We start from the raw sequence: 20,143 nt of genomic DNA, 5'->3' as shown, positions 1-20,143 counted from the left end.
CCAACAGAAGCACTAACCAATTTGTGCCTTGTCTGTTTGCAATTTTAAGCAAGAGGACATTATCCAAAACAAAATAGAACTAGTTCATTTGAAACCCATAAAATAGAGTTACAGTATATAGAGCTCATTCTTTTATGCAGTTAACCAATTAAATTTCAGTAGAATCCCTAATTTTCCTTTTCAGATTTAACAAAGGTGTCCATAGACAAAATGTTTACATTTGATTGTTTCTTTGCCTACATGGTTTGCACAGTGCTTAAGGAAGAGTCTGCAAAGAAACAAGGTGTCATTTTTAAAACAAGATTTCCCTTCACATATTACAACCATCACTTAATTCCTTTTACACTCCCACGGAGTCCACTTTTTATCTTCACATTCCCTCAAATCACTTGCTTTGTCCTTTCAAAGAAAATGTTTCTCATTCCTAGTAACTTTCCAATGTCTGCTCTACTTTCCTTATTCCTTCAACTATGCCCATAGAGCTCCAAACTTTTTGCCTTCCCCTTTTCACATGCTTTTTCCTTCTTATGGTCCATCCTAATTCCTGCTAAATGACTTTTCCCAATGACACAGGTTTGTCTACTATTAATTTGGTAAGGAGGGTGAGCTTGTTCACTAAGCCTCATACCTCCTGGTCCTTTTCTTAAGCATATTCCTGAGGGAAGAAAAATAAATAAATCCGAGAGTTGCTTTAACTCTCAGCACCCATCCCTAAGGGAATCTAGCTCATCTGGGTACTGAGGGACATGCATTTCTACCTCTCCACTTCTGTAGCAGAGGCTTTTACATTTTTGCAGTTTCATATTTGCATTCTTATATTCAGTCAATTTTGAAGAACACCTCAAGGTTTTCCATAGAAGACAAGCTGCAGTTGCTTCCCTCTCCATTGGAGCCAAGGGTTTACATATCCACAAGTAGTTAGCCAATTTGTCTTCTAGGTCTGAAATTGTATGGAGAAGCAGCTAACACTTGATCAGACCAAGGGCTATGCTCGAACCTTTGCAAGATTTTGTTCAAAAGGGGTAACATCTTTTACAAACTCCAATTTCTCAGTCTTCTCTCTGGGAGCCTTCTTAAAAGACTGCTTGCATTTAAACATTTTCTAGTATACCCAACCTCCTATTGGGACTAAAATAGCAATACCAATACCTCCTTTTTTTTTCTTTCAGGGGATAAGGCAACATGCCACATTTATTGAATATACATAGATCAATCAATACTTATCATATGCATATGATACATTACACTCATCTACTCTTTACACACCCACAAGCACACTCTGTCTTCTTGTTACCAAAAGTTGTTCCCCTTTTGTATCTGTTCTCACATTTAGCATTGTGCAAACATAAATCCTTTTAGATTCTCATTTTTATGTTTGACTTCTTTTTCCCATCTTTCTTTCTGGAGGGCTACAATTTGAACTTTCTGATCTCAGAAAGGGGATAGAAATGGTGTCCCTGGCCTCTGTTTTGGAAGGCTGGAGATGGATAGCACGAGACAAATGGCTTGGTCATTGTCTTCGGTCCATCCCCTCCGGGGTAGCTGGTGTTGGCCGCTGTCGGCAGACAGGCTACTGGGCTAGATGGACCTTCGGTTTGACCCAGTACGGCCATTCTAAGCTCAGGGCTCAGGTTTGGGGGTCTCACTGGACCACCTTGATTTTCATGCAAACCTGCTCCTGGGTGGCCAGGCTGGCAGCTATCCTGCCCTAGACGGCCACTTTCCTGTGCCTAGTGCGGAGGTCATGGATGAGGTCCACGATCTCCGCACTAAACCAGGCGGGTGCCCGCCTCTTGCGGCCCTGGGCAGGCTCCTGGGAGCTGCCAGTCTGGTCCTGGGAAGAGGCGGAGGGCTGGGTGGCAGCGGGTGGCTGGTTCGTGCCGTGCCAGGTGCAGGGTCTGCTGGCTGGGTGCTGGCAGGCTTGCACCTGGCACGGGCACCATAGCCAGACCATGCCCCTTTAAGAGCTCCGGGGCCGGGAGGGAGGCAGAAGAGTTTCCCTGGTGATGCCCAGAGTGGCCACCAGGGCAAGCTGGGAAGGGCTAGCCTCCCACTAGTTCGAATTAAGTGGCTACACAGCCCTTAATTCGAACTCGGTGTTAGTCCTCGTAGAATGAGGTTTACCTAGTTTGAATTAAGCGCTCCGCTAGTTCGAATTAAGTTTGAACTAGTGGTTTGTATGTGTAGCGCCTATTACAGTTAACTCACGGCTGTTAGTTCGAATTAACTTTGTAGTGTAGACATACCCAGGGAGAGGAGATAGAGTTGTGTGATGAGTGTCCTGTCCTGCACTGGCCCTTTCAGGGTAAAACCCAGCCCTGGCGTTACATCTACACTGCAGGCTTCTTATGCAAGGACTGTTTTGTGCAAGAGTTCTTGTGCAAAAGGTCTTGCGCAAGAGCGCATCCACACTGCCATGTGCTTTTGCGCAAGAGATGTGCTTTTGTGCAAGAGCATCCTTGGCTGTGTGGACATTTGTTTGCGCAAGAAAGCTCTGATGGCCATTTTAGCCATAGGGGTTTCTTGCTCAAGAAACCCCTGTTGACCATCCACACTGTCTTCTTGTGCAAGAGGGCTTATTCCTCGTTGGGAGAGGAATAACTCTTGCACAAGAAGCCCTCTGTTCTGATGCTTCACTGTAAATTTACTTGCACAAAAAATATAGAATCTTGGAATACTAGGACTGGAAGGAACCTCGATAGGTCATCGAGTCCCCTGCCCTCATAGAAAGACCCACTACTGTCTAGACCATCCCTGATAGACAGTTATCTAACCAATCCTTAAATATCTCCACAGATGGAGATTCCACAACCTCCCTAGGTAATTTATTCCAGGGTTTAACCACCCTGACAGTTTGGAACTTTTTCCTAATGTCCAACCTAAACCTCCCTTGCTGCAGTTTAAGCCCATTGCTTCTTGTTCTATCCTGAGAGGCTAGGAAGAACAAGTTTTCTCCCTCGTCCTTGTGACACCCTTTTAGATACCTGAAAACTGCTATCATGTCCCCGCTCAATCTTTTCCTTTCCAAACTAAACAAGCCCAATTATTTCAATCTTCCTTCATAGGTTATGTTCTCTAGACCTTTAATCGTTCTTGTTTCTCTTCTCTGGACCCTCTCCAATTTCTCCACATCTTTCTTGAAATGTGGTGCCCAGAACTGCACACAGTACTCCAACTGAGGCCTAATCAGCACAGAGAAGAGCAGAAGAATGATTTCTTGTATCTTGCTCACAACACACCTGTTAATGCATTCTAGACTCATGTTTGCTTTTTTTGCAACAGCGTCACGCTGTTGACTCATATTTAGCTTGTGGTCCACTATGACCCCTAGATCCCTTTCTGCCATACTCCTTCCGAGACAGTAGCTTCCCATTCTGTATGTGTGAAACTGATTGTTCCTTCCTAAGTGGAGCATTTTGCATTTGTCTCTATTAAACTTCATCCTGTTTACCTCAGACCATTTCTCCTATTTGTCCAGATCATTTTGAATTATGACCCTATCCTCCAAAGCAGTTGCAACCCCTCCCAGCTTGGTATCATCTGCAAACTTAATAAGTGTACTCTCTATGCTGATATCTAAATCTTTGATGAAAATATTGAACAGAACCAGTCCCAAAACAGACCCCTGAGCAATCCCACTTGTTATACCTTTCCAGCAGGATTGTGGACTGTTAATAACTACTTTCTGGGAATGGTTATCCAGTCAGTTATACACCCACCTTATAGTAGCCCCATCTAAGTTGTATTTGCCTAGTTTATTAATAAGAATATCGTGTGGCCATATCAAATGCCATACTAAAGTCTAGGTATACCACGTCCACCGCTCCTCCCTTATCCACAAGACTCGTTATCCTATCAAAGAAAGCTATCAGATTGGTTTGACATGATTTGTTCTTTACAAATCCATGCTGGCTGTTCCCTATCACCTTATTATCTTCCAAGTATTTGCAGATGATTTCCTTAATAACTTGATCCATTATCTTTCCTGGCACAGAAGTTAAAATGACTGGTCTGTAGTTTCCTGGGTTGTTTTTATTTCCCTTTTTATAGAAGGGCACTATATTTGCCCTTTTCCGATCTTCTGTAATCTCTCCTATCTTCTACCATTTTCCAGAGATGATAGCTAAAGGCTCAGATACCTCTTCTATCAGCTCCTTGAGTATTCTTGGATGCATTTCATCAGGCCCTGGTGACTTGCCGGCATCTAACTTTTCTAAGTGATTTTTAACTTGTTCTTTTTTTTTATTTTTAGATCATGCAAGATCTCCTGGTTGATCCCAGGCAGTCTTTTGCCATATTTTCTATCTTTCCTACACAGCAGAATAGCTTGCTTTAGGGCCCTTAATAATGTCCCTTTGAAAAACTACCAGCTCTATTCCATTGTTTTTCCTCTCAGTCTTGCTTCCCATGGGACGTTACCTACCAGCTCTCTGAGCTTACCAAAATCTGCCTTCCTGAAATCCATTGTCTCTAATTTGCAGTTATCCCTTCTACCGTACCTGAGAATCGTGAACTCTATGATTTCATGATCACTTTCACCCGAGCTGCCTTCCACTTTCAAATTCTCAACCATTTCCCCCCTATTTGTAAAATCAAATCGAGAACAGCTTCTCCCCAGTACCTTTTTCAATCTTCTGAAATAAAAAGTTGTCTTCAATGCAGTTCAAGAACTTATTGGATAGTCTATGCCCAGCTGTGTTATTTTCCCAACATATATCTGGATAGTTGAAGTCCCCCATCACCACCAAATCTTGTGCTTTGGATGATATTGTTAGTTGTTTAAAAAAGGCCTCGTCCACCTCTTCTGCTTGGGTAGGTGGCCTGTAGTAGACCCCTAGCATAACATCACCCTTATTTTTTTCCCCTTTTAGCCTAACCCAGAGACTTTCAACACTTCCGTCTCCTATGTCCATCTCCACCTCAGTCCAAGTGTGTAAATTTTTAATACATAAGGCAACACCTCCTCCCTTTTTTTCCTGCCTGTCCTTCCTGAGTAAGCTGTACCCTTCTATACCAATATTCCAATCATGTATATTATCCCACCAAGTCTCTGTGATGTCATAGTTGTGTTTATTTATTAGCACTTCAATTTCTTCCTGCTTATTACCCATACTTTTTGCATTTGTATATAGGCACCTAAGATACTGATTTGATCTTCCTCCCAGTTCTACCTTGTCCCGCCTTTCTCTCTACTATTATAGCCCATGTTCCTTCCCATTTCTGACCCATCTTCCAGGTCTCCATGTTCTCCACTTACCTGTGGGCTTTGCTCACCTGTTCCCATCGAACCTAGTTTAAAGCCCTCCTCCCTAGGTTAGTCAGTCTGTATCCAAATGTGGTCTTTCCCTTTCTCGAAAGGTGAACACCATCCCTGCTTAGCAGTCCTTCCTGGAATGGAATGGAATGGAATGGAATGGAATTTCTTCCTTCCCATGGTCGAGGAAGTCAAAGCCCTCCTGGCAACACCAGCTTTGCAGCCAGGCATTCGCCTCCAGGATGCACCTGTCTCTGCCTGTGCCCCTACCTTTGACAGGAAGAATTGAAGAGAATGCCACCTGCGCTCCAAACTCCTTCACCCATACTCCCAGAGCCCTGTAGTCACTCTTGATTCACTCTGTGTCACACCTCACAGTATCATTAGTGCCCACATGGATGAGTAGCATGGGGTAGTAGTCACAGGGCCGGATAATCCTTAACAATGTCTCCATAACGTCTCAGATATGGGCCTCCGGCAGGCAGCACCTTCTGAGATGACATGTCAGGGCGACAGATGGGCGCCTCGGTCCCCTTCAGAAGAGAGTCTCTGACCACCACTACCCTACGTTTCCCATTCGCAGTGGTGGCAGCAGACCTCCTAGCCTTGGGGGTACGAGTCTTCTCCTCCTCTGTTGTAGGGCGTGATTCCTTATCTCCTGTATCAAGAAGAGCATAACGGTTTCCTAGTACCACAGTTGGAGGGTTCAGAGCAGGGGTGGAGCAGTGCCTGCTGCCAGAAGTAACCAGCTGCCAGTGTCCACCCTGAGCCGTCTCCTCCTCCACCAGTGGTGTGTCCGCAGTCCTGTGTACTGGGACAGCTACCTCAGCTGTCTCCACATTAATTGTGTCCAGGAATTGCTCGTGGATTCGGATGCTCCTTAACGTAGCCACCTCCTCCTGTAGCTCTCCCACCTGCTGTCTGTGAGATTCTACCTGTAGGCACCTTTCACATTGGATGGTCTGGATATCAGTAAATGAGATATCAGCCTGGTTATCAGTAAATGAGAATTGCAAGCCAGAGTCCCTGCAAAACTACACCAGGATCTGGGTAGAGGCTTCCATGCTCAGGTGGTCTGTCTGGCCACAGGCGTAGGTGGAGGAGACAGGAGAAGTGCTGGCAGAGGTGTTTACAGGTCTTCCTGACCATCGTAGGCCTCCCTCTGTCAAACTCCCTCTTAAACTCTGAAGTGTGCAGCCCCCGTCTGCTTCGCTCCCCTGGTTGCTCTGCCTCTGGCTTTTAAAGCCTGCTCACCTAGGTCAGGCCTACCCCCTCATGCGTGTGCAGTGTAGACACTCCGCATGTTTTTGTGCAAGAACAACCATTCTTGCACAAGAAGTCTGCAGTGTAGATGTAGCCAGGAAGAGGGCTGAGAGTAAAGCCCATAGCTGAGGCAGATACTGCCAATTAGGGCCCAGGTAGGAGTTGTATAAATAAGAGCTCTGGGAGGGGAGCAAGGACTGACACACACTCTTGCGTTAGCTGGGGTCAGGAGGGGCCTGGCTGCCAGGGAAGCTGGAGGCTCCCTGAGAGTGGGCAGTGCAGGGAGAAGCCAGGCAGAGCTGGGGAGGTCTGGCCTGACCTCACTCCCAGGCTGCAGGGACTGAGGCTAGGCCTGTGTCCTAAGGATACAGGAACACAGCCAGAAATAGGAGAAAGCCGGTGGTCCACACCCCCTTGCCAATGATGAGTGGCCATTTCAGGCTGCAGTTTGCCCCTGTGGTAAGGGGCTAGATGACAACTGGCAGTGGGTCACTGAGGCAAGGTGGGTACTACAGGATTGGGGGTTCTCTGGGAGGAGAGGACCCCAGAGTGCAGAGATGTGGGACTGTTGATTTTTTTATGTCCTCGATTTTTATTTCCTCTTAAAGATGGTGGCCAGTCTCCTGGTCACCATCTCCTGTCAGAAAAAAGTGGGGGAAAGAGAAAAGGCGGGGGAAATGGGTCACATGACTCTAATCTGCCCAGTAACCAAAGGATTCATAAGGAGTGTTCACGCACCCGGCAGGGCTCTCTGTGTGCATGTCATTAGCACAACCCAGCAGTGCTAGGGTGACAGCAAGCAGGCTGTTTGGCTTTGTAGGCCATCTGGGGCAGAAGCTAGCCCTTCGTGGTGCAGCAATCCAGTTTCACAGCCTAATGACTGCCAGCACAGGGTTTATTTGTTTTTAGTTAGGGAGTCTGCAGCAGGGCCAGTCATAGACACACATGTATGTACCATCTCATCCTCTGGACCACACACCACATGCAGGACAACATGTCAAGTATAGAAGAAAGGAAGAAAGACGACCGAAGGGTATGTCTACACTACCACCCTAGTTCGAACTAGGGTGGTAATGTAGTCAACCGGAGTTGCAAATGAAGCCCAGGATTTGAATTTCCCAGGCTTCATTTGCATGTTGCCGGGTGCCGCCATTTTGAAATGTCTGCTAGTTCGGACTCCGTGCCCCGCGGCTACATGCGGCATAAACTAGGTAGTTCGGACTAGGCTTCCTATTCCGAATTACCGTTACTCCTCGTGGAAGTAAGTCTGAAGACATTCACCTACTTCTCTTCTCTGGTCATCGACACAATGGGAGGACTGTTTAGACTATTCCTATTTTGGGTTCTGACCTCACGCCAGGTTTCATTTGTGACAACTGGATTTTATGACTGTTTTCTAAGTTTACTATTTTGTTAAATAAAGCAGTTATTGTTCTAGCTATTTTTGTTTTACTTGATTAATACACGATGATACAGATACGGTGCAGGTGTAGAACCTATGTTCCAGTAAGCAGGATCGAGTCCTGGTCTAACACCCCTCTCCCCACAAGGGGGACTAACAGGAGGACGCCGTGGTCTGGGAGTGACATGAGTCCAGAATTGGAACGTGGAATGAGGACACAGGGAAACACCAGCCAGAGGTAGGCACCCTGGGGATGAGTTCATTCCCAGTGCTACCGGCAGGAGGCGCTGTGGTGGTGACCGTGCCATGAGCAGTGGAAAGAGAGAGACAGCCTTGTGCACAGACTGAAAAGTGGCTATGTGGGAAGCAGTTCAGATGACTGACAAACCTGATCAGTGACTTCAGCCATGGAGACTTTCACCCACAACTGATAGCACTAGGGTGATGTCACTGCTCATGCTGCAGTGCTGTGGCATATGAGCTTCTTCATGCCAATTGAGAGCTCTGTGGTGACACTGGAACAGATCCTCTCTGTGGTGCTGGCCCCTCTACACCTACACGAGAGTGCTGCTCCGACATACATTACAGGGGAAGGTCAGGGCAGCACAGAACTGGCAATGCTGGCTCTTGGCATCCCCTACAGCCTCTGGCAGAAAAGGTGTCAGACAAGGAGTGGCCAGAATGCTGTGCTCAATGGCACTATGGTTCAGTGGAAGTGAGGACATTTCACTCCGTGTGGGTTTGATCTTTTAGGATTGGATACTACAAGGGACATACAAGCTTTGATGAGATCATGAGTGCTTTGCTAGATCAGGCTCAGAGCGCACAGCACTTTGAAGGGGTATTCCCAAGAGGTGCAGGTGAGCAGGTTTTAGTGAGTAGAGTGTACACCTGGGTGCCCCAAAAATTAACCATTACTAGGTAGTGCAATCTTTACTAAGTGGTCAGAAGGCTCAAGCTATATTCACAGCCTTTTACTCTTAGTAGTTCAAAGTTTAAAAAAAAACCCAAAACTGTGGGCCATAGACATAGAACTGGTGTGTCTGAGGAGACAGCTAATAAGGTCCTTACCTCTGCATACCTTGCTGTAGCCATCCTCATGCTATGAGGCTTGGACAACTCAGTGATTCCAAAGTACCATACTCATTAAGATTTGGGGACTCTAGGGCAGCATATCCTTTTGACTTTGCATTTATCTTCTGTGCAATATTCTGCACCTGCACTGCATAGTGATCAACACCTGGATTTGTCTGCATGTTTTTTTAAAAAGTAAAACACTGTTTACTCCCAGAACCTGCCAATAGGGGAATAATTTCAAAAGACATTCCCAACTACACCTGCAAGATTTGTGGATGTGTCAGTCATGTGCAGCTGGGATAACTGCATTTATCTGTCTGTTGCACCTGCATGTAACCAAGGTCTACATGCAAATACAGTCATCCATAAACGAGGGCCTCTACAAACAGTTGGGTGCAACTGCAAGTTTTAAGGTACATTTTTAGAGGGCTTTGTGAATATAGGATTCTAAGGCCTGATCCACTAGGAGGTTAGATTGAATTTAGCTGCATCAGGTAGATATTCTAAATAATGCGTCCACACTACCAAGACTGTTGTGTCGACTTTAAGAGCCTCTGATGAGGAAGTTACTTAACTCAATAGTAACTGAAGTTCGAGATGAGTGTCCCCGGGGGTGCTCCACATTAGGTCAGTGCACCACTGCTGAGCCTCAGAGCAGAGATTTTGTAGCAGTGTCCCTGGGGCCACACACGTGTGCACCAACAGCCATGCACTATTAGGCTGCAGGCATCACGTATGCATGAACCCCTTCTCCCCACTCCTCAGTTCTTCTACCCTGAAATGATGGCTTGAGAAGGCCAAGATCCCAAAGTAAAGGGAAGGAAGGGAGGGTTGTGGAGCGCCCACGGGGACACTCATCTTGAAGAACATCAGTTAGTATTGAGGTAAGTAACCTCCTTTTTGAGAGAGAAATGTCCCTGTGGGTGCTCCACATTAGGTGACTACAAAGCAATTTCCCTTTAGGGAGGTAGGGATTTCGGATCTGGCAGAAAAGCAGTGGAAAGAACCACCTTAGCTATTTTCAGGTTGGGGGAAAAAAAAAAAAAAAAAAAGAGGTCCTTGCATAAGTGTTCAGTACTTTGCAAATGTGTGGTTAGAGGACCATGTGCAGCTGCGCGGATGTCTCTTATGGGTACTTTATGGAGGAATGCTATTGAAGTAGCCATAGCTCTGGTTGAGTGTGCCCGTATGCTCTCTGGAGGCAGCACGTCTGACTGTGTGAAGCAAAGCTTGATGCAATCTGAGATCCAGTGGGAGAGTCTCTGTGATGAGACAGCCTGGCTCTCATTGCGGTTTGCTATTGAAACAAATAGTCTGGGAGACGGTCTTGTTCGCTGCAGGTAAAGAGAGAGCGCTCTGCACAGGTCAAGGGTGCGCATTTTCATCACAAAAGAGCTGGCGTGTGGTTTGGGGAAGAAGGTGGGAAGGTGTATTGTCTGGTTGATGGGGAAGGAAGAGTGTACTTGGGAGGAATTTGGGATGGATACATAACGTGACCTTGTCTTTAAAAAAGGTTGTGTATGCGGAATCTGCCATTAGGGCTGTGATCTCTCATAGCCATCTGGCTGAGGTAATAGCTACGAGAAAAAATAGTTTTCATGGATAAGTGTAATAACGAGGTGGTCATCACTGGTTTGAAGGGCAGCCTAGTTAAAGCATTCAATACTAAATGCAGGTCTCCCAGTTGCATTGGTAGAATGATATCTGGATAAAGTGCCTGCAGGCCCTTTAAGAACCTCTTGGTGGATAAGCAAATACTGATGAGTTGTCTATCTTGGGGTATGTCTACACTAGCCTCCTAGTTCAAACTAGGGAGGCTAATGTAGGCATTAGAAATTGCAAAAGAAGCCCAGGATTTAAATATCTCGGGCTTTATTTGCATGTTCCTGTCCGGTCGCCATTTTTAAATTCCATTAGTCCGAAGTAACAAGCAGCTACACGCGGCAGTGAAACGGTAATTCGAACTAAGTCCTTAGTTCGAATTAACTGTTACTCCTCCTGGAAAGCTGGGTCCAGAAATCCTTCCTCTCCCGGAGGGAGGTTATTTGGGTCGAGAGAGGATACTGCCTCCTGTGTGAGTGGGTCCCCTTCTTGTATTTGTTTGGAGGGGGAATATTGCACTCTGTCATTTCTGGCCATGCTGGTATTTGTGATAGTATTGCCCTTTGTATCAGTATTGGCAGTAGTGGTGAGGTTCAGGTGGAGGTACCCAGAGACTGCCATAATATGAAGGCATATTCCCAAATCTGGAAAAGTAAATACTCTGAGCTGTGTAAGGAGAATTCTCTGTTGAAAAGCCCCTAGAGAAGACGTCATCAGATTCGGATGAAATTTTTTCTTGAGAGAGTGATCTCTGTGGTGTGAACATAGCAGAGAGCGCTCAGCTTGTAAAAAGGATGAGTTAAAAGTAGGTGAGACTAATAAGTTTCTGTGTTGGGTGTAATGCCCAACAGGTGCTGTTGGTGCCATAGTGGGAGGCACAGAGGCTATGTGAGGCTCTGAATCATGCCTCGGTGCAGTTGTGCCACATCAGGTGGCTCTGTGGTGGCAGCTGAGGCACCTTTTAATGTGATCAGCACCGTGCTCTCATGCTGCGTCGGCAAGATTGTATCATTGCCGGATGGTGCTGCAGCTAATGAGGCAGGCAACTTGAAGCCTGTTGCCTCAGAGTGTGATTTAGTCCATATGCGGTTCATCTCTGTGGGGGCTCCGAAGACGCCAGCGGCGTCACACGTGCTGTGGCTCAGTGCCAGTGCTGCTCTCGGCACCAGCTTCGGTGCCATAGCCCCTTGCGGTGCTGAGGAGGCTCACTTTTTTGTCAGGCTTTCTGGATCCCCACTGCTTAAGTTTCTCTGGCTACTGGTCCGGATCAGAGGCTGGTCTAAGCGAGTTTTCCAATAAAAATTAACTTGAGCCGGAGATCTTTCTGTGCCCACAATTTTAGCTTTGCACAATGAGGGCATTTCTGAGCATTATGCTGCTTTCTGAGGCAACAGACACATTGTGAGTGACCTTCCGATATCGGGATAGGCTCTTACATGAGGTGCAGTGCTTAAACCCCGGTGAGCCAGGCACACCTGTAGAAACAGTCAGAGACTGCAGGAAGGGATTAACTGAGAGAAAAAGAAAAAACCCCTTATACTAATCTAGATTTTTTTAACTAAGTATTTAAACTCTCTAACTAATTAGCTAGTATAATGAATTTTACTGGTTTTAAGAAGTATAATCATCTAGACATGAAGAAGCTAGAGAGACTGCTGAGTCTGTCTGTAGCCGGAGGTGGTAGAGAAGGAACTGAGTGGGAGGGGAGATTCGTGCATGTGCGATGCCTGCAGCCTAACAGCACACGACTGCTGGTGCGTGTTTACGCAGCCCCAAGGACACTGCTACAAAATCTCCGCTCTGAGGCTCAGCAGCTGCGCACTGACCTAATGTGGTGCACCCATGGGGACATTTCTCTCTCTTGAAGAAGTCAATGTTATTATTCCTGATTTCATGAGAATTAATGCTATTTCTGACTGTGCATGGTCAAGTTTACAGTAAAGTAGATGCAACATTGGTGACAGCTGAGGGCATGGGTCCTTGGGAGGCATCCCATAGTTCCCTGCTCTGACCACTGTGGCCAGAACTTGCACCTCTACTGCTCACAAGGTAAATAGAAAAAGCCCCAGGAAAGTTTGAATTTAATTTCCCATGTGGCCAGTGTTGCAAGCATATCTCAGAGCAAGCAGCACACCATGGCACATATGGACATGACTTTGACTAATTCAAATACTGTGAAAACTTTGAATACTTCTGCTTCCATGGGCTCCAGTTCCCCAGGGCACAGAAAAGTGACAGCATGGAGTGTCCAGGAAATCTCAGACCTCATCAAGGTGTGGGAAGATGAATCCATTTTCTCTGAGTTCCAAACGAGCAAGAGGAACATGGACATTTATGTGAAGAGCACCCAGCAGTGCCAAGTCAAAATCAAGGAGCTGAGCAGTCCTACCACAAGGCAAAGGAGGCAGAAAAACCAGTCTGGTGCAGCACCTCACAGATGCTGCTTCTACAGGAAGCTGGATGCAATTCTGGGGTGGAGGGGGGGAGGAACCTGACCAGACCAGCTTCTCCGGTGTTACTGTGGAGTCCAGCAAAGACACTCCTGGTGTCAGCATGGAGGACAGTGCGGTGGCAGAGGGTGAGGAGGAGGACGAGGAAGAGAATGGCCACATTCAGTCAGCATCTGCTCCTGCTCACTCTATGTAATTCAGAGAAGACTGATATTTCACATGGAAATGTAGTGGAAGGAGGAGAGAAAGCTATTAGCACTCTCCCTAGGAAACCACATGTGCTGTAATGTGTGCCCTTGTAACTTCATTGCAGCTGGGACTGCAGGCAGTTCACTGCATATTCCTTCTCTTTCAGCATCTGCCTGCCTGGCTCAGATCTGCAGGTGAAAACACACAAGAGAGGGCATGTTCAGGGAGCAGATGGAGTGCATGAACTCCCTATTGGATGAGATGTGTGCAGAGTGCCAGGACTGGACTGCTAAATGTCATGATAGGAGAGCCGCCAGGGAGCAGCAGGCTAGCCAGCAGGACTCTATGTTTGCCTCCCTGACAGTTGTGATGGAGCATGTCTCGAGAGGGACTCCTCCCAGAACCCTGTCGCCCCAAAGACAACACCAATTTCCCCCTCTCCCAGCCCTGTTGCTTCCACCATCAGTGGTCCGAGGATATGGGAGGGAGGAGGGAATCAAGGGCAGTCTTACCCTCGAGGACCACGGGAGGCAAAAGGCTGTCCCACACACGTTTCTGAGCCCCCTCTCCCTTTTGGTTCCCACTTCTTTCATTTCCCAAATGTTTTCACCAAATAAAAAAAACCCCTCACATTCTTTGAACAACAGTCTCTTTATTCCTTGAACTGCAGGAGTGGGGTGGAGGGTTAAAAGCAAACACAGAGGCTGTGTCTACACTGCACCCCTTTTCTGGAAAAGGGATGCAGATTAGACACTTTGGAATAGCAAAATCCGCGGGGGATTTAAAAATCCCCCGCAGTATTTGCATTAACATGGCTGCCGCTTTTTTCTGGCTTGGGGATAAGCCGGAGAAAAGCGGCAGTCTAGACCTGATTCTCCAGAAAATAAACCCTTTTCCGGAGGATCTTTTATTCCTACTTGAAAGCGGCAGTCTAGACGTGATTCTCCGGAAAATAAACCCTTGAAAGGGTTTAAATCCCCAAGCTGGAAAAAAGCGGCAGCCATGTTAATACAAATACCGCGGGGGATATTTAAATCCCCCGCGGATTTTGCTATTCCAAAGTGTCTAATCTGCATCCCTTTTCCGGAAAAGGGGTGCAGTGTAGACACAGCCAGGGAATTCAGGGGCAACGTATTGAGAGCAACGTGGAAGAGACTCAAAACTGGCCATTCATAAAACTGTCCTTCAAGGCCTCTCTGACTTGTACTCCCCTTATCACCCTCATTTCCAGCTGCTCAAACTATCTGCTTAGGTGCTCTGCCTGAGTACCCCATCCTGCCAAATAAGTTTCTCCTTTGTTCTCATAAAGATTATAGAGCACACAACAGTCTGCCACCACAGACTTAAAAGCCAGTTCCCCAGCACCATCTTTGCAGAAGGTAGGGGGTAGCGAGGACTGGGCATGAGCCAGGAATAAGCTGATTCCCAGTTTGTATCCAGTCCCTGTAGCTGCACCTCTGCTTTTTAAATTTATTAGGAGCCTAGCAGAAGCGCAGCAGGAGGGGAGGGGGGGTAGCCAAGACATCTGATTCCCAGCTCAGACTGGGTCCCCCCCCCGCTGCACTTCAGCCTTTTAAATGTATTAAGATCCTCCAGCCCTGAATATATTTAAAAGGCAGAGCCACAGCGGGGTTAGCTCGTAGGCCAGGAGCTAACTCCACTGCAGCTCCCTCGCTTATTGACTAATGGACTAGTCAATGGAAAATCCATTGACTAGTTGATTACTTGATTAAATTAAGTTAAACATATCTATTATGAAGCAGTCAGAAATATGGATTATGTGCTCTAGCTATCTGCCTTGGCAGTATTTTAAAGAAGCCTATTTGAATGAATAGGAACATACCAGTAAGAAAAGCAAATATGGTAGGTGACCAGATTGTCTTACCAGGAAAATCCTTGGTGAGCTTAAACACAAAAAGGAAAGCTTACAGTAAGTGGAAACTTGGACAGATGACTAGGGAGGAGTATAAATATATTGCTTGAGAATGCAGGGGAGTACACAGTAAGGAGAAAGCGCAATTGGAATTGCAGCTAGCAAGGAAAGTGAAGAATAACAAGAAATGTTTCTACAGGCATGTTAGCAATAAGAGGGTGATCAGAGAGGGTGTGAGGCCCTTACTGGATGTCTCTTCTAGCCCTAGGATTCTGATTCTTTCTAAAGGCACAGGGTTTTTTGTTTTTTTTTGAAAGGTGATATGCAAATTTGTTGCTAATTTGCATATCTTCTTCTGATCACTTTTTCGAAAGCAGGTTTTTAGAAAGTAAAAGTAGTCTGGACGCGGTATTTTTCAGGAAAAAAACCTTTCAAAAAACTGCTCTTCCTAAAAAAAGGAGGTTTACGTGGTTTTTCGAAAAGGGGTTTTTTCTGAAAAACTGCATCCAGACTACTTTCACTTTTGAAAAACCCACTTTCGAAAAAGCAATCAGAAAAAGACATGCAAATATGGCACTAATTTACATATCTCCTTTCGGAAAAAAAATGTAGTCTAGACATAGCTTAAGAGACTGCTTTAAAAACTAGCTTGATTTGCACTATTGGCATTAGCTGCTGAGAGACTGGTAGCTCATTGGCTCCCCTTGTATGAAATTCTGTAACACAGGCACAATAAAGACAATTAATTTAATTCCCAAAACAAAAATTGGGGGCTAAAACCAGTTATACTGTAATTTAATTGCCTAAACTACAAACCTAAGTGCTTAAAAACAAGGAAATAAATATTTAAGGGCTTCATAAGTCTTATGCAATCCCCATAATTGCCATGAACTGTCAAATTAAGCACAAGGACTGTTTATCAAATGGGTTGTGTTTACATTCTAAAATTCCTGAAGAAGTGATATAGTATTCTTTTAGGGTCAAAGTGATAGCTGCTTTCCCATGAAATATGGATTCCTTATTCTTGATAAGAATTACTTACAGTGTGGGCAGTGTAAGATTTATGATGCCTTTAATGATTCACTTCCTTGCTTGAACAACTGGGTTTTATAAGTGATATTAGAAGATTATTACATAATAAAGGAACAAGTAGTACTATCCGACTTAATAGTGGCTCCTGCAGAACTCTGGCAAGATAAACATATTTACATAGCTAAATTAACCATCCATGCCCACATATCAAAGCCTCAACTTCACACTATACAGGGCGTAAAAATAATTCAAAATCTTGGGAAAGTGTCAGACCTAAATTAAAATATGAAAGGCTTAACTTTACAGGCAATGTCCAGCCCAGCACTGCTTCTCCATGATTAAGACGCTCAAGAGTCCTATCCTGTGAACATGTTGCTGAAATGCTCCAATATATCTCTGTCAAGACCTTAATATATTGCACATACTTTCTGAGGTTATGTTTTAAAACCTTGTAAAAGAATTAATAAAGCTGAGGTGAAATATGAAACAAAAAGCCATAGTCAATCAGTCTTGAATTTTTTTTAAATTTTGGATGTTGTGACCAAAATAATTTGATACAAATAGTGAAATATTTCTGTCCACTCAAAATCCACATATATAGCAAAAGCAAAAAATGTTGCATCTGGAAAATTTTGCCCAGCCATATTTAGTATGGCAGAGATCTGGGGTTATTTCAGTGAGCTGTAACAATTAACGGCTGAGAGGACGGTATCAGGGTGGATCTTGTTGGACTGTAATTTCATAATCAATAGCTGTTGCTCTCTGAAGATGGTGGAGCTTCTTGTGAGTTTCACACAGATGTAAAAACACCAGCATATCCCTTTCAGAGGGGAGGGCAATGTGGTAAATCCATCTGGAGTGAATTCATGGCTTCTCTGTTCCTATCAGGCGGGAGACTCAGTGGGAGGGGAAAGCTCCGTGGCAGTTGGTGGGCACAGGAATGGAGTGGGGGGGGGGGCGGCTCTGGGAGGACCACAGTGTTAATATAATTTCAGAATGTATATAGGTATTCGTGCCCAGGGAACCTGAGCAGCAGAAGTGCCAACTTAGCTACCAAGAAGTGTGTCACACCACAGTGACTGGTGAACTGCAGCACTCTAGGGTCCTCACAGAAGACTGTTTACTACAGCTGAGTGAAGACTGTTTACTAGAGCTTTTCTCTTTCAGGGTATGTCTACCGAGAAAAGAAAAATCTGCCAGGTGGGAAGACCTCAGAGCTTGGGATCCAGCCAAAGCCTAGATCCACTGGTTAATATTTCCTGGAACAATCAATTTCACACATACTGAATGGGAAATGATTGTCTTAGAAGGAGAACTGCAGAAAGAGATCTAGGAGTCATAGTGGACCACAAGCTAAATATGTCAACAGAGTGACGCTGTTGCAAAAAAAGCAAACATGATTCCAGGATGCATTAACAGGTGTGTTGTGAGCAAGACATGAGAAGTCATTCTTCCATTCTACTCTGTGCTGATTAGGCCTCAGTTGGAGTATTGTGTGCAGTTCTGGGCACCACATTTCAAGAATGATGTGGAGAAATTGGAGAAGATCCAGAGAAGTGCAACAAAAATGATTAAAGGTCTAGAAAACATGACCTATGATGGAAGACTGAAATAACTGGACTAGTTTAGTTTAGAAAAGAGAAGACTTAAAGGAGTGTGAGGGGGTCACTCACCACCGTAGCGGGGGTCCGTCGTCTGTCCCCCGGAATCAGTCCATTCCGCCCGCACAGGCCCCCGCTCACGTGGCGTTTCCCCTCTGGAATCTTCCGGTCGCGTTGCTCTCTTCGCCACACTGCCCTCCGGCAGTGCCCAAGTCACTCGCTCTGAGCCCCCCTTCCAGGGGTTTGGTGTCTCTCCAGCAGGCCTGTCTGCAGGCCTAGCAGGCTGGCCGGTTGGCTGTCCGAGCGCCCTGGCCCAGCCTAACTCTCTAGCCCTGCCCTAGCTCCAGAGAGCGTCCTGCTCCCTCGGCAGCCAGGCTCATGGCCTTGCCGCAGGCCTAGCAGGCTGGCCGGTTGGCTGTCCAAGCGCCCTGGCCCAGCCTGATTCTCTAGCCCTGCCCTAGCTCCAGAGAGCATCCTGCTCCCTCGGCAGCCAGGCTCACACTGCCTTGGCTGAAGCAGCACTTCCCTTTTATAGCCTCCAGCTGGGCCTTAATGGGCCAACGCCGCCCAGCTGGGCTGAACTCCCCAGGCCTGCTCCAGGCTGGGGTTTGGCTCTTAAAGGGCCAGGACAGGGCAGCTGCCCTGTTACAGGGGACACAATAGTGCCTTTCCAGTGGCTTTTAAAAGTGGGGCTGGAGAAAAATTGGTCTCCTTGGCCTCTGAGGATAGGACAAGAAGCAATGGGATTAAATTGCAGCAAGGGAGGTTTAGGTTGGACATTAGGAAAAACTTCCTGCTTGTCAGGGAGTTTAAATACTGGAATTCATTGAGTAGGGGGGTTGTGGAATCTTCATCACTAGAGATATTCAAGAGCAGGTTAGACAGACACCTGTCAGGGATGATCTAGATGGTTCTTGGTCCTGCTGTGAGGGCAGGGGGCTGGACTCAATGACCTCCTGAAGGCCCTCAGCTTTCTTCAGGTTCACCTTCCAGCTTGGGAGTGCAGGGGAAGCCTCTGGCAGCTGGGAGGTCACTGGCCTCTCAGGCTGGCCTTTTATAGTTCTGGGCCCGCCTCCTGACTTCCAATCAATTACTGCCCATCAGGGCTCTTGGAGGGGCTCCTTCCCTTCTGGGTCAGTGGGTGTTCACTCTGACCCACAACAACAAACATTAACTGACCTTTAGCATACAGTGGAGAATGTAGGGTTCTTCACATAATGAAGAGATATAAGTTACATAATGAGGAAAATATTGCATTGGAATAGATTACCAAGAGTAATTATGACCCACACTAGAAGGCTACGTAAAAGGGATGCAAATTAGACGTATCGCAATTGCTAATGAAGCGGGGATTTAAATCTCCCCCGCTTCATTAGCATAAAAATGGCTGCCGCTTTTTTTCAGCTCGGAGCTTTGCCGGAAAAAAGCACCAGTCTAGACGCGGATCTTTCGGAAAATAAAGCCTTTTCCGAAAGATCCCTTATCTCTTATTTTAAGAGGGATAAGGGATCTTTCGGAAAAGGCTTTATTTTCTGAAAGATCCGCATCTAGACTGGCGCTTTTTTCCGGCAAAGCTCCGAGACGAAAAAAAAGCAGCAGCCATTTTTATGCTAATGAAGTGGGGGAGATTTAAATCCCCGCTTAATTAGCAATTGCGATACGTCTAATTTGCATCTCTTTTACGAAAAAGGGATGCAATCTAAACGTAGCCGAAATGTTTAAACAACATATTAGACAAGTACCTATTTGAGATAGTCTAGTTTTACTTGGTCCTGTTTCAGTGCAGGTGGATGAACTCTACAAACACTTGAAGTCCCTTTCAACCCTATATTTCCACTATTATCAATTAAGGTGGCACAATAACCAACTGAAGCCTCTTAATACTCCCCATAGTTTTAGATACATATCTGGTGTCTACAATTCAAATCCATACTTGATTATATTCCTGATCATTCATCTGATTAAGTGGTTTTTGCCCATGAAAACTCATGATTCTATATATTTTAATTAGTCTCTAAAGTGCCACAGGATTACTCATTGTTTTTAGTTACAGATGTACATGGCGACCTCTCTGAGACGATTCTAAAATTCATTCATGCCAGGTTTGGGCTCATTCTTCTGATCACCAGTGGCTCAGAATATTACTCAACAGAAATCTCCACCTGTCAGTCCAGAGAATGGCTCTGATGGATTCCAGCATTTACAGTTCTCAGCCAGAGGCTGATGGCTCAGAACCTGTCTCCATTACAGGGTTTATCCAGGGCCTATGGGGTGGACAGATTGGGTATGTCTAGACTACATGCCTCTGCCAACAGAGGCCTGTAAAATAGGCTACCCGACATAGTCAATGAAGCGGGGATTTAAATATCCCCAGCTTCATTAAAATAAAAATGGCTGCCG

This window comes from Pelodiscus sinensis, chromosome 10 (assembly GCF_049634645.1).
Source record: "Pelodiscus sinensis isolate JC-2024 chromosome 10, ASM4963464v1, whole genome shotgun sequence".
Classification (NCBI taxonomy): Eukaryota; Metazoa; Chordata; order Testudines; family Trionychidae; genus Pelodiscus; species Pelodiscus sinensis.
This window is presented reverse-complemented; position numbering follows the sequence as displayed.